The sequence below is a fragment of the Loxodonta africana genome, unplaced genomic scaffold, assembly GCF_030014295.1.
Source record: "Loxodonta africana isolate mLoxAfr1 unplaced genomic scaffold, mLoxAfr1.hap2 scaffold_43, whole genome shotgun sequence".
NCBI lineage: Eukaryota > Metazoa > Chordata > Mammalia > Proboscidea > Elephantidae > Loxodonta > Loxodonta africana.
Window position 1 is genome coordinate 653,893 of NW_026975144.1, and position 12,623 is coordinate 666,515.

General features: G+C 41.9%; 1 long non-coding RNA gene across 3 annotated transcripts in view; it reads left to right on the forward strand.

The window, feature by feature from the left end:
- Positions 1-12,623, forward strand: part of LOC135229624 (uncharacterized) — a 156,722-nt gene that overhangs the window by 11,338 nt on the left and 132,761 nt on the right. Inside the window, exons 2-3 of one of the 3 annotated variants that reach the window (XR_010320301.1) lie at positions 8,521-8,668; positions 8,921-9,021. This is a non-coding gene — a long non-coding RNA (uncharacterized LOC135229624). The other 2 variants (XR_010320300.1, XR_010320299.1) reach the window with 2 other exon arrangements.

The following is a 12,623-nucleotide window of genomic DNA, read 5'->3' on the forward strand; positions in this document are numbered from 1 at the left end:
CACATTGAAGTAGGCTAATAGTCCACATTCAAGGCATCAGCTCTAAGGAAAAGCTTTCTCTCTCTTTCGGCTCTGGAAGAAGGTCCTTGTCCTTAGCCTTCCCATGGTCAAGGAGCTTCTCAGGTGCAGGGACCTTGGGTCCAGAGGACATGCTCTGCTCCTGGTGCTGCTTTCTTGATTGTCTGAGGCCCTCAACTCTCTGCTTGCTTCCCTTTCCTTTTATCTCTTGAGAGATAAAAGGTGGTGCAGGCCACACCCCAGGGAAAGGTGACCTGAGTGAGGGTGGTGTTACAATCAATCCCACCCTAATCCTCTTAAAGTAAAATTACAATCACAAAATGGAGGACAACTACACAGTAGTGGGAATCATGGCCTAACCAAGTTGAGACACACATTTTTTAGGGTCATAATTCAATCCATGACACCCACCAAACCAAACTTGTCACCATCAAGTTGATTCCAACTCATAGAGACCCTAGTTGATTTGAACTCATAGAGACCCTATAGCATAGAATAGAACTATTCCATAGAGTTTCCAAGGACTAGTTGGTGGATTCGAACTGCTGACCTTTTGGTTAGCAGCTGAGCTCTTAACCACTATGCCACCAGAGCTCCTCTTGATCCACAGTCCACCCTAATTCACCACTGTGTTAGAAACTAAGGTTTTGCTACTCTGAAATAAGAACGTTTTACTATACTTTTGTGTTCGTGGTTGCTTTTGGTATGTCTTTAAGCACTGACCTCATACCCGTTAAAAACCCATTGCCACTGAGTCTATTCCAACTCATAGCGGCCCTATAGGGCAGAGCAGAACTGTGCCATAGACTTTCCAAGGAGCGCCTGGTGGATTTGAACTGATGACCTTTTGGTTAGCAGTCGTAGCTCTTAAACAGTACACCACCAGCGTGGGAGGGGTTTAATTGATAACATGATGTCTGGGCTCCAAGGGAGATGGAATGGATGTGCAGGAGAAGGGCATGCAGAGTCTGCCTGTATAGTCCCCAGAACTCTGTTCAAGATCATAACACACCTCAGTAATCACTTGAATCTAAACATACAACTTTAACAGTTGATGTAAATGACTTTACACATGAATTTTGGAACTCAACTCTTTCTCAATGGAAGTTCCTTCAACCTAGCTGTTTGTTTGTATTCCCTTAATAATTATGAAAGCTAACAATTATTGTGTTCATTCTGTGTGTAAGGCCTTTTTCTAAGTGCCTTGTGTGTTTTATTTAACCTGCGTAACAACCTTTTGCATAAGACCCATTTTAGAAATGGAAAACTGAGGCAGTGAGAGGTAAAGTAACGTGCCCAGATCACCCAGCTGATAAACTGAGTTAGGATTTAAACCCAGGCAGTTTGTTTCAGAATTTGCTTATGTAATCACTGTACATGACAGCAGTGAGCCCTAGTGGCTCTGTGGTTAAAGAACTTGGCTGCTAACTGAAAGGTCAGTGGTTCGAACCCACCAGCCTCTCTGTAGGAGACAGATGTGGCAGTCTGCTTCAGTGAAAACCCTATGGGGCAGTTTTACTCTGTCCTTTGGGGTCACTGTGAGTTAGAATCGACTTGATGACAGTGGGTTTTGGCACATAATACTAATGTGCAGTGTATTCTGTATGCTGTGTATATGTTCAGAAACTAATTTTCCGAACATTTATGCCATATATAGATTACCAATCCAGTTGCCGTTGAGTAGATTTTCACTCCTGACGACCCCGTGAGTTTTCAGAGTAGGACTGCCCTCCATACGGTTTTCAATGGCTGTGACTATTTGGAGGTAGATTGCCAGGCCTTTCTTCCAAGGCAACTCTGAGTGTATTTAAACTGCCAACCTTTCAGTTAGTAGCTGAGCACTTAACTCTTTGTGCCACCTAATACATATATATACTAGGAGGTTTTCCTCCTTATTTGTACTTTAACGTTTTTTAGACTCTTACGAATACTTGTTCCTGGCAGTGAACTAGATGCTAAAGAACAGAATAGGCACATGTAACCCTCTCTCACCTTCTCCCTCCCCTCTTTCACAGAGATGAAATAAAAAGGAATTAATGAAGACAGATCATTGGATTAGGGCCCATACTCAGGGCTCTAACAGCATGGGGGGTTTCTCCTGTCACTTCAGTTCTTGTTCAGGAATTGGTACCTGCTTTTTGTGAATCACAAAGACCAGTGCTGTATATCAAGCCATTTAGATTTGGGGTATGGAGCAGTGATTTAAAAAAATTAAATTTTATTTTCAGAGATTTTTTCTAATAATTGTTTACATTTATTTATTTTTTTTTTAAAGTTAGACCCTGCTTTATTTTAGCGAGGAACAAACTTTCAAAGTTTTTAAGCAAACATTGGTCAGGGCTGGGCTTTTTTTTTATATTAATTTTTATTGAGCTTCAAGTGAACGTTTACAAATGAAGTCAGTCTGTCACATATAAGTTTGTATACACCTTACTCCGTACTCCCACTTGCTCTCCGCCTAATGAGTCAGCCCTTCCAGTCTCTCCTTTCGTGACAATTTTGCCAGCTTCCAACTCTCTCTATCCTCCCATCCCCCCTCCAGGAATTGGCACATCCTTTTTGTGAATCACAAAGACCAGTGCTTTATATCAAGCCATTTAGATCTGGGGTATGGAGCAGTGATTTAAAAAAATTAAATTTTATTTTCAGAGATTTTTTCTATTAATTGTTTACATTTATTTTAATTGTATATTCTAAAACCCCTACAAAAAGGCATGAAATAATTGTTTAAATTTTAATTCATATGGGTCAAAATGTATGTTAAACTACCTATCGTCACCTTCACAGTCGTCGTTATGTTTGAGCCGATTGTTGTGGCTACTTGTTACCAAGTATGACCTGCTTCTCCAGGGACTGATCTCTCCTGACAACATGTCCAAAATATGTGAGATGAAGCCTCGCCATTCTTGCTTCTAAGGAATATTCTGGCTGTACTTCTTTCAAGACAGATTTGTTCATTCTTTTGGCAGTCCATGGTATATTCAATATTCTTTGCAAACACCGTAATTCAATGCCTTCAATTTTTCTTTGGTCTTCCTTATTCATTGTCCACCTTTCGTGTGCGTATGAGGCGACTGAAAGCACCATGGCTTGAGTCAGGCGCACATTAGTTTTCAAGGTGACATCTGTACTTTTGAACACTTTAAGAGGCCTCTGGCAGCAGATTTGCCCAATGCAATGTGTCGTTTGATTTCTTGACTGCTGCTTCCATGGGTGTTTATTGTGGATCCAAGTAAAAATGAAGCCCTTAATGACGTGAACATTTTCTCCGTTTATCATGATGTTGCTTATTGGTCCAGTTGTTAGGCTGTTAGTCTGTAGTCTTAGATCTTCAGCAGTAAATGTTTTAAGGCCTCTTCACTTTCAGCAAGCAAGATTGTATCATCTGCATATCTCAGGTTATTAATGAGTCTTCCTCCAATCCTGATGCCTTATTCTTCTTCAGACCAGCTTCTCAGATTATTTGCTCAGCATACAGGTTGAATACATATGGTGAAAGGATACAACGGTGATGCACACCTTTCTTGACTTTAAACCATGCTGTATTCCTTGTTCTGTTTAGATGACTGCCTCTTGTTCTATGTACAGGTTTCTCATAAAAACAGTTAAGTGTCCTGGAAATCTCATTCTTCCCCATGTTATCCATAATTTGTTATGAGCTGGAGTAGGTCTCAGAAATAATGTGCCATTTCTTCCAGTTGGTTGTGCACGGCTGCCTACTTCCCTAGGTGGTAGCAGCTGAGGCCTGTCTCAGAAACACTCTCCTCCCCACTTAGCATGAGTTTTCACACTGCTCCATCTTCTTTCCCTTGTGTGTCTCCTGCCCTCCTCAGTGGCTGGGGAAAATGATAGTAGTCCACTGATGAGATTTATTCTTTTATTATACTTTATTTTATTATTTGTTTTTATAACATAGTTCTGTTAAAATCAAGGGTAATAAAAATGTTTGTATGATGGAAGTGGATAATCCCACCCACTGTGTCCATCTAAAGTTTCATGAGAAAACTGTGCCCACAACAGAGGGCTCCCACTCCTCTGGCTCACTGTATTTTCTCCTTGTTTATTTGCTCTTCCCTCTTTCCTGATGGATGCATGGAACCACTGAGCTTCAGGACTCCACAATTCTGCTTTTCATACCAGTGTTACTGTAATCTTGGGTTCATGGGCTGCCTTGCCACAGATTTACTCATTCTGTTTCTGTTAATTATTTCATTACTTAAAAATCTCTCATGAATTTTTCCAGAAGTACATTCTATTCCTCAAAAACTTGGAAGCAATGGGAAAGTATGCAAAAAAAAAAAAAAAAAAAACAAGAAAACATACGTAATGCATAGAATAAATTATTAACGTTCCGATATGTCTATTTTCTTGCTTATATTGGCATGTATGTGTATTAGAGTCTCTGGTTGATGCAAATGGTTAATATCTTGAGCTGCTGACAGAAAGTTGGAGTTCAGGTCCACCCAGAATTGCTGTGAAAGAGAGGTCTGGCAGCCTACTTCCGAAAACTCAGCCATTGGAACCCCTATGGAGTACAGTTCTACTCTGGCACAGTGGTGTCATCATGAATCAGAACTGACTCAGTGGCAACTGGTTTTATGTGGGTATTAGCACACACAGTTATGTGTATTAACACAGATATTATATCCTGATATTTTCATTCAACATTAGTCTTTTCATGGTAATTTTTTTTTGTTTTTTTTTAATGAGGGCATTAAATTACTTTGTAATATTCTGTGTGCATGTACTATATGGTTTTTAGCGATTTGACTATAGTTGCAATAATGTGCATGTTTCTAGTAATCTTTAAGCTATACTTACCTCTTTTTAACATACATCTCTGCCATTAAATCTCTTTGTTTAAGTGTTGTTTAACACTCATTACGCCTAAGGGATGGTCTCAGAAGCAGCCCTGATCAGTTTTTCTCCCTCTTACTCATGAAGCCCCTTAATGTATCCCAAGGTATCAACTACGAAGGATTTTACGTCCTTATCGTTTGTTTATTTTTCATTCAGTCAGTATATTCCATGGGCCAGAAGTAGTCTATGTTATGCAGATACAGTGGTGAAAGGTACACACTGTCCCTGTCGTCATGAAGGGGACAACCCAGTGCAGGTGGGAGGAGCACTGGGGAAATGCAGCTGAGAGCAAGGACAGACAACCCTCCAGGAAGCACACTGGACTTCAGAGAGGCTTGCTGGCTGCTGTTCACCTGGCAGGCTTCTAGATACCCGAGTACCCTTGGGCTTGGTGCCTGCTCCTCTCTCTGTTGACACCCTCCCTCTAGGATGCCTCAGTGAGTTCACTGCTGTCTATTTGTAGCTAAGGACGTGAGGTTTATACCTCCGTCCATTCAAACTCCTCCTGGGTCCAGACTCATATATTCAAATGTCAGCCTAACTCTCTGTATTGACCTCTTTATGCATTATAATGATACATTCCTCATATGGCCATCATGAAAAGCAAACATGAAAGGAAAAGCACAGGAGTGCCTGGCACCAGTGTAGGTACTCAATGAACATTAGCTGTTGGTATTATTCTTGACATCTCCGTGTGGGGTGAAGTTTTATTACCGGACATCTCCATGTGAATATCTAACAGCTGCACCATGTTATCTAGGCTATGAAACAATTCTTGGTTCCAACCACCATTCCGTTCTTATCGATGAATTTCTCAAGGCTTCGGTGATGGGAGTGTGTGTTTTTCCACACAATGGACATGATTAGGAATGGTAGGCCAGGTCCTGCACAATAAATTGCTCCAACATTCCTATGGGTGACCATTGAGACAAGTTTCAGCCACTGAATGTAGCAAAGAATTGGAACTACTCTCAGCTGTTCATGTGAGTACTCTCAATCCAGAATATCTGGTAAATCAACTGTTAGGGATTGAATTGTGTCCCTCCAAAATGTATGTGGAAATCCTAACCCCTGTACTTGTAATTCTGACCTTGTTTGGAAATAAGGGGCCTGCTTTTATTATGTGAATGAGGTCATACCAATGTAGGGTGGGTCCTAAGCCTAACTCTTCTTAGTTATAAAAGGAGCAGAATACACACAGACACAAACAGGTGAAAAGGAAGACAGACAAAGAAGACAGATGCTTCTAGAAGGCCAGGAACACAAATGATTGCTGGCATCTACTAGAAGCTGAGGTAGACAAGGAAGGACCTCCCACTACAGCCATGCCCTGAATTCGAACGACTACCTGCTAAACTGTGAGAAAATAAATTTCTGTCCTTTAAAAGCCATCCAGTTGTGTTATTTTTTGTTATGGAGGGACTAGGTAACTAACACACATACCCGTGCTTATAAGTTCAGCCCAGTGCAGAATAATTTTCTTCCCTCCTTGGTCTAGCCCACCCGAACCTGCTCTTTCCCTATCAGTGTCCTTTGCTTTCACCTAAGAGCTATGACAGAGTCCGCTTGATGCTGACGCATTGAAATTTCAATTTATTTTTTATTTATGATTACTATTAATTCCAATATTTTCTACGGTTTTCAATGGAGACAGTCCTATAATCTATGAATAGCAGTTATACTTTTTTTGTACTAGCTTACACTTCCAGTGTTAAATGTTTAATAAAAATAATGATAGAAGCATCCTTATTTTATTTTTTATTAATTTTAAAGAGAATGTCCCACACATCACCATGAACTATCATGCTAGTTGTAGTTTTCCACGTTCGGGAACTCCTTTTCTGTTCCATGTTTGCTCCTAGTCCTTATCTCTCCGTGTGATTGGATTTTATCAACCTGCTTTGCCCCCATCTCTTGAGGTGAGCATATGTCTTCTCTTCTTTCACCTATGCATGTGGTGAATGAAATTACTAAATCTTTAACGTTCACTCAAATTTGTATGCCTACAATAAACCGCCTTGATCATGGCATGTTACGTGGTTTACCCTTTGCTGGATTTCCTTTGCTGGCATCTTATGTAGGGTTTTGCATCTCAGTTACTGAGTGTGCTTGTCCTCTAACTCTTCTTCTACCTTCCTTCTCTAATTTGTTATCATTTTTAAACTAGCCATAAGGATCAAGTTAGGGGAGTGTCTCATGGTTTTCTAATCTCTGTTGACTATGTACAAGATTAAAACGACTGTTTCTTGCATGTTTGCTGGAACCTGACTGGAAACGATCTAGGTCTGCCATTTTCTTTGTAGGGAGATCTTGAACTACTGATCCATTTTATTTAGTGGTTAAAGGCCTCTTCTGGTGCTAATTTACTTGTAAAAAATTCTGATGCATGTTCTAGATTGCTCGAATCTCATCTTTAAATATTGATTATCAGGGCTTGTAGCCTCATGCAAGCCAATTCATCAATCCCAGATTTCCCCAAAGTCAGGCTCTGCAACTATTCCCGGTACCAAATTCCCTCATCTAAGACTTATTTGCAAAGAAAGAGACAACAGTATGCTATCTACGCAGTTGTGTATCCGCAGCCTTCTTGAGTCCATAACGTGAGGTTACAGTCTTCTAATACTTTTTTTGTAATTGTTCTCTTTCTTATTTTTTTTTCCTATTTTCACTGCCAATACCCCCCCCAGTCTAGTAGTTTTAAAGTTGTGCGTTTCAGGTTCAAGTCTGTAATCCAGCTGGGATTCTGTGTGTGCTGCATGTGTGCATCAAAAGAACACGCTTCTAGAAGCAGAAAGCAGGCAGTGCGACTGTTGGGTGGTTGGCGGGGCTGGGGGAGGGGAGCTGCTGCCCAGAGAGGGCGCCCGAGGGAGGCAGGAGATGGCAGGCTGCCCACCGCAAGCCCGCAGACTCCAAGGAGGCGGAACCTGCGTGTGCCATGAGCCTTTTGAGACAGGCCCAAGCCCGCCCAGCCAGGTGGTAACCTCGCACCTGCCAGGCTTGCGGGTTCCCCCAGGACTAGGGGAAGCCTAAGGCCAAGGAGGGCAAGGTCTAGGGTCTGGACCTGGGAACTGGTTCTGCCACGTGTGATCGCAGCGCTTATGCTGGGAAGGGGGGCAGGAAGCATATCGCAACGTGCGTCCGGACGATGACCCAGAAGGGCAGGAGTTATGGTCACCCACGGACTCTGCGTCTGCATATGGACGCCCCCAGGGTGCAATTCCAGGAGCAGAAGGCAAAGCCACAGAGGCCACAGTGCACCTCGCCGATGCTTCCCAGGGGCATTGCCCCAAATTTGGGGAACAGTCCCTCCTCTGGGCTAGGGACTTTGTTTCCTCCATTGTCATCACTGACTGTGAGCAGACTCTTGTCTACACAGACTAATGAGGAGTTATCAAAATGAGCTCCAAACTCCGGATTTGAGTTAAGGATCATAAATTAACACAGAGAAATACGACTTTAGCAATAAGTGCCTGCTTGAAGCCCAAGTTGCCTGAAAACACGGAATTTCAGTCTTTCAGCTCCTCTGCTAATCTAGGGACTAAGAACAGGATCTCACTGGAGCTCAAAGATGTGGGGCACTGGAAATACTCCTGGGTCTGTCTGCTCATGGCTGATTGCCTGATTCCCAGTTTTATTATACAGCTTAAATACAGACCAGAAGAGGAGTTTGGGGCTTGACACCTGACATCTTAACACCAGTTCCTGTTTCTTGAGGAAGGAAGAGGTAAAATAAATCAACGTTTACTGTTTCCTTCTCCATCCCCGGAAGTCCTGATGAAGACCCTCTCAGGTAAGGATTGACAGGGAGCGGCTTGGTTTACTATTCAACTTTGTCCTTCAGTAACTTTGTTTATGTCCTGCATGTAAACTATTGTGCATTGAGAAGCATTCTAATTCTTGTGCAGAAGGACTAGACCTCCTGCAGAATGACTATATTGTGCCTCCCTCGGGCACCCCTGTCTGCGCAGCACCCCCCAACGCCAACTGCCCAACCGCCTCTCTCCTGGCATTCTGCTTCTAGAAGCATGTTCTTTTGATGCAGAGATGCAGCACACACAGAATCCCAGCTGGATTACAGACTTGAACCTGAAGACCTTATGCAGAATGACAATTTATGAACCACTAAGCTCAGTACTAAAGCAGGTACTTACCCCTCAGAGAAGGCCCTGGGGGAGGTTGACACCTGCATTCCCCAGCGCTCCTGCTGCTCTAGAAGTGCCTGAAATGCCTCTCTGGGAAAGGCCTTCAGAGTAGTAGGCTCATGGCCCACGTGGGAATTCAGGCCTGTTTTTCTGTTAGAACGTCTCATTTCGCTCTGAAAATATTATTATCCAGTTTATTCACCAGGCATGAGTACAGACATCTCATATTTTCAAAATTAACCCCATTCTCTAATACTAATGTGCCACCAAGAGTATATTCCAAAGTTTTTCCAATAGGCTAGAAAGTCTTTGCAAAGAGGGGAGTCCTGCGCCATGTTGTACAGTGACAACAGGGTTGGCATAATATGTTTACCGAGATACCTACCACTTTTTTTTATTTTTTATTGTGGTTTATTTGAAACTTTACAGAGCAAATTACTTTCTTGTTCAACCATTTATACACAATTGTTTTGTGACATTGGTTGCAATATTCATGATGTGTCAATATTGTCCTCTCCTATGCTCCAGTTCCCCGTTTCCATCCGCCATGATTCCTGTTCCGTCCTGCCCTCTTTTCAGTGCTTTTGGGCTGGTTTTGTACTTTTGGTCTCATACACATGATTGAACTAAGAAACACTTTCTTCACGTGTGTTGTTGTTTGTTTTATAGACCTGTCTAATCTTTGGTGGAGGGCGAACTTCCGAAGATACTTTCCACTTTGTTGCTTTCCATAATTCCTGAAATTCCAAGCCTGCCACCTGAAGAACTTCCTTTAGTGTTTCATTTAGAGCAAGTCTGGTGGCGATGAATTCTCTTAAGCGTCTTTCACCTGAGAATGTCAATATTTTTCCTTTACTCATGAAGGAAATAACAGCCTATAGAACACTGGGTTAATGTTTCTTTTCTTTCAGTGTTGAAAAAAATGTTGTTTTCACAGCCTTTTGGCCTCCATGGCTTCTGATGATGAATACAGAGTCATTCCAATTGTTTCTCCTGTGTGAGATGAGTTGTTTTCTCTCTAGCTTCTTTGAAGATATTTTCTTGGTCCTTGTTATTCCACAATTGACAATGAGGCATTTGGGCATAAAATTATGTGAGTTTTACTTGTTGGAGTTTGCATAGCTTCTTGAATCTGTAAGTTTATGTCTTTCAACAAATTGGGAAAGTGTTGAGCCAGTATTTCTTCAGATACTTTTTTCTACACCACATATTTTCTCTACACCTTATGGAATTCCAATAAATAAATGTTAGATATTTTTGAATTTTTTTGAGGCTCTGTTCATTTTTTTTCAATATTTGTTCTCTGTTTTCAGATTGGATATTTTCAATTGAACTGTTTTCATCTCATTGATCCTTTTGTCTGTCAACAGCATTCCGCTGTAGAGCTGATCAAGTGAATTTTTTATCTCTATTTTTCTGTTTTTCCTGTCTAAAATTTTCATTTGTGAATGGTTTCTATGTATTTTTCTATTTTTCTAAGTTGTGCCTGTTACTTCTTTGAGCATGGTTAAAGTAGCTTTTTAAAGTTTTTGTCTGTGATTCCAAGACTGTGTCTTACTTCAATCTTACAGAAAATGTCGATGTTGTTTGTTTTAGGAATCACTTGACCCAGTTATGTTCAGGCTGCAGGTTCTTTCCCAACTTCTGTGTGCTGTGGCTCAGATGTCAGTTCAGATTTTGAAGACTTTGCAGTGATATTTGGATGTAATCTATGGGAGTGTCACTCAGTCTGGGACCTTGTTGGTGTTCTAACCCATAATGCAGTTCTCAAAGGATTGATCTACTTCTTAGGGTCAGAGCAAAGCATATGCAACTGTGGGAGTGGGGAGGGGTATGAAAAACAACTTTATGGTATCCCTCTCTTGAGCCGCCTGGTCTCTGTCTCTCTGAGGCTCTCTGATGTCTGAGCAGCTACCTTCCTGGTCCACTGGCAAGAATGTTGGGGCTTTAATCTCTTCATTCTGCTGCACAATTAAGTGACTGGGTCTGCGTATGAGGCCAAATAATGGTAAGATGGAGAAAATGTAACAGAGATTCCTGTACATTATTTGGTCCTTATATACTTAGGTCAGAGAGAAGGCACACTGTTTCGGGTGATACTTTGAAACAGGTATGGAGAAAAAGGCATTAACAGGTCGATAGCTGCATACTAGGTGTTACGGATTAAATTCTGTCTTCCCAAAATGTATATATCAGCTTGACTAGGCCATGCTTCTCAGTATTGTGCGATTATCCGCCATTTTGTCAGCTGATGTGATTTTCCAATGTATTGTAAATCATACCTCTATGATGTTAATGATCGAGGATTTGAAGCAGTTATGTTAAGGAGGCAGGGCTCAGTCTACAAGATTAAGTTGTGTTTTAAGTCAATCTCTTTTGAGCTATAAAAGAGAAAAGAGCAGAGAGACAGGGGGACCTCAGTAGCACCAAGAAAGAAGTGTCAGGAGCAGTGCATCCTTTGGACCTAGGATCCCTGTGCTGAGAACCTTCTTGTCCAGGGGAAGATTGGTGACAAAGACCTTCTCGTAGGAGTGACAGAGAGAAAAAGCCTTCCCCTGGAGTTGGCACCCTGAATTTGGACTTATAGCCTCCTAGACTGTGAGGGAATAATTTTCTTTGTTAAAGTCATCCGTTTGTGGTATTTCTGTTACAGGAGCACTAGATATCTAAGACACTAGGTACCAGGAGATGTACATTTCCCAGCTCTTTCACTCCCAGGGACACTGTGACTAAGTAGCCAATGCCATAAATCCATGCGAGCAGACTGTTCTGATTACTGCTTTGACTCTACTGTCTGTTATGGTAACCACACCCACCTTGTCTTTGTTGATTGAGTGCCACCACTTGGCTGCTACCACCATGGGGTCCAGTCAACTGCATTGTAGTCAGGTGTCTTCATTCAGTTAGGGCAGTTCTCACTGTGGACTCTTACTTACATAAAATAGCAACCACAGAAGTCTTCAATAATGCTGGGGCTTGCTTCCCAAATTTGTACCTCACTGCTATGGTAAAAAGAGAGCCCTCTGGGCACTCCATGTGTGGGTCTGTGGGTCCAGCCTAATAAATCCATTCTAACATTCCAATTTCCCTCAGCCTTTGGATACCTTCTCCTACAGTATACAATGGCAGATCTGCCATTTCCACTTGATTTATTTTAGGCCACCACTTAATCCATGCTTCAGTAAACCAGCCAAATAAACTATGAGATCCTTTTCTAACCTCTCAAGCTGAAACACTGAATGAAGAATCTATGCTTCCTGGGCCTATATCAATAAACTCAGACTAATCCACCTTTATGTTGCTTGCACCGTTATCCCACACCCATAATAGCCATTCCCACACATATTCACCAGGTTTCTGTATGTATATATTAGAAAAATCAAGCAGTTCTTTTGGAGTTTAGCATAGCTTTTCCTGGGTCACACTTCATAGCTCACCTTTTGGCGCTTGTTGGAACTGAAGCCTAGGTATAGGTCTAGAAGCAAAAATGGGCAGTGGCAGTGGGATGTTCAGCCGTGTCTTATAAGGCATCTGCCTAAGGTGATGCCCCAGGCAATGCCCCAGACACCACCCCAGGAGACAACTCAAACAAGACACTTCAGG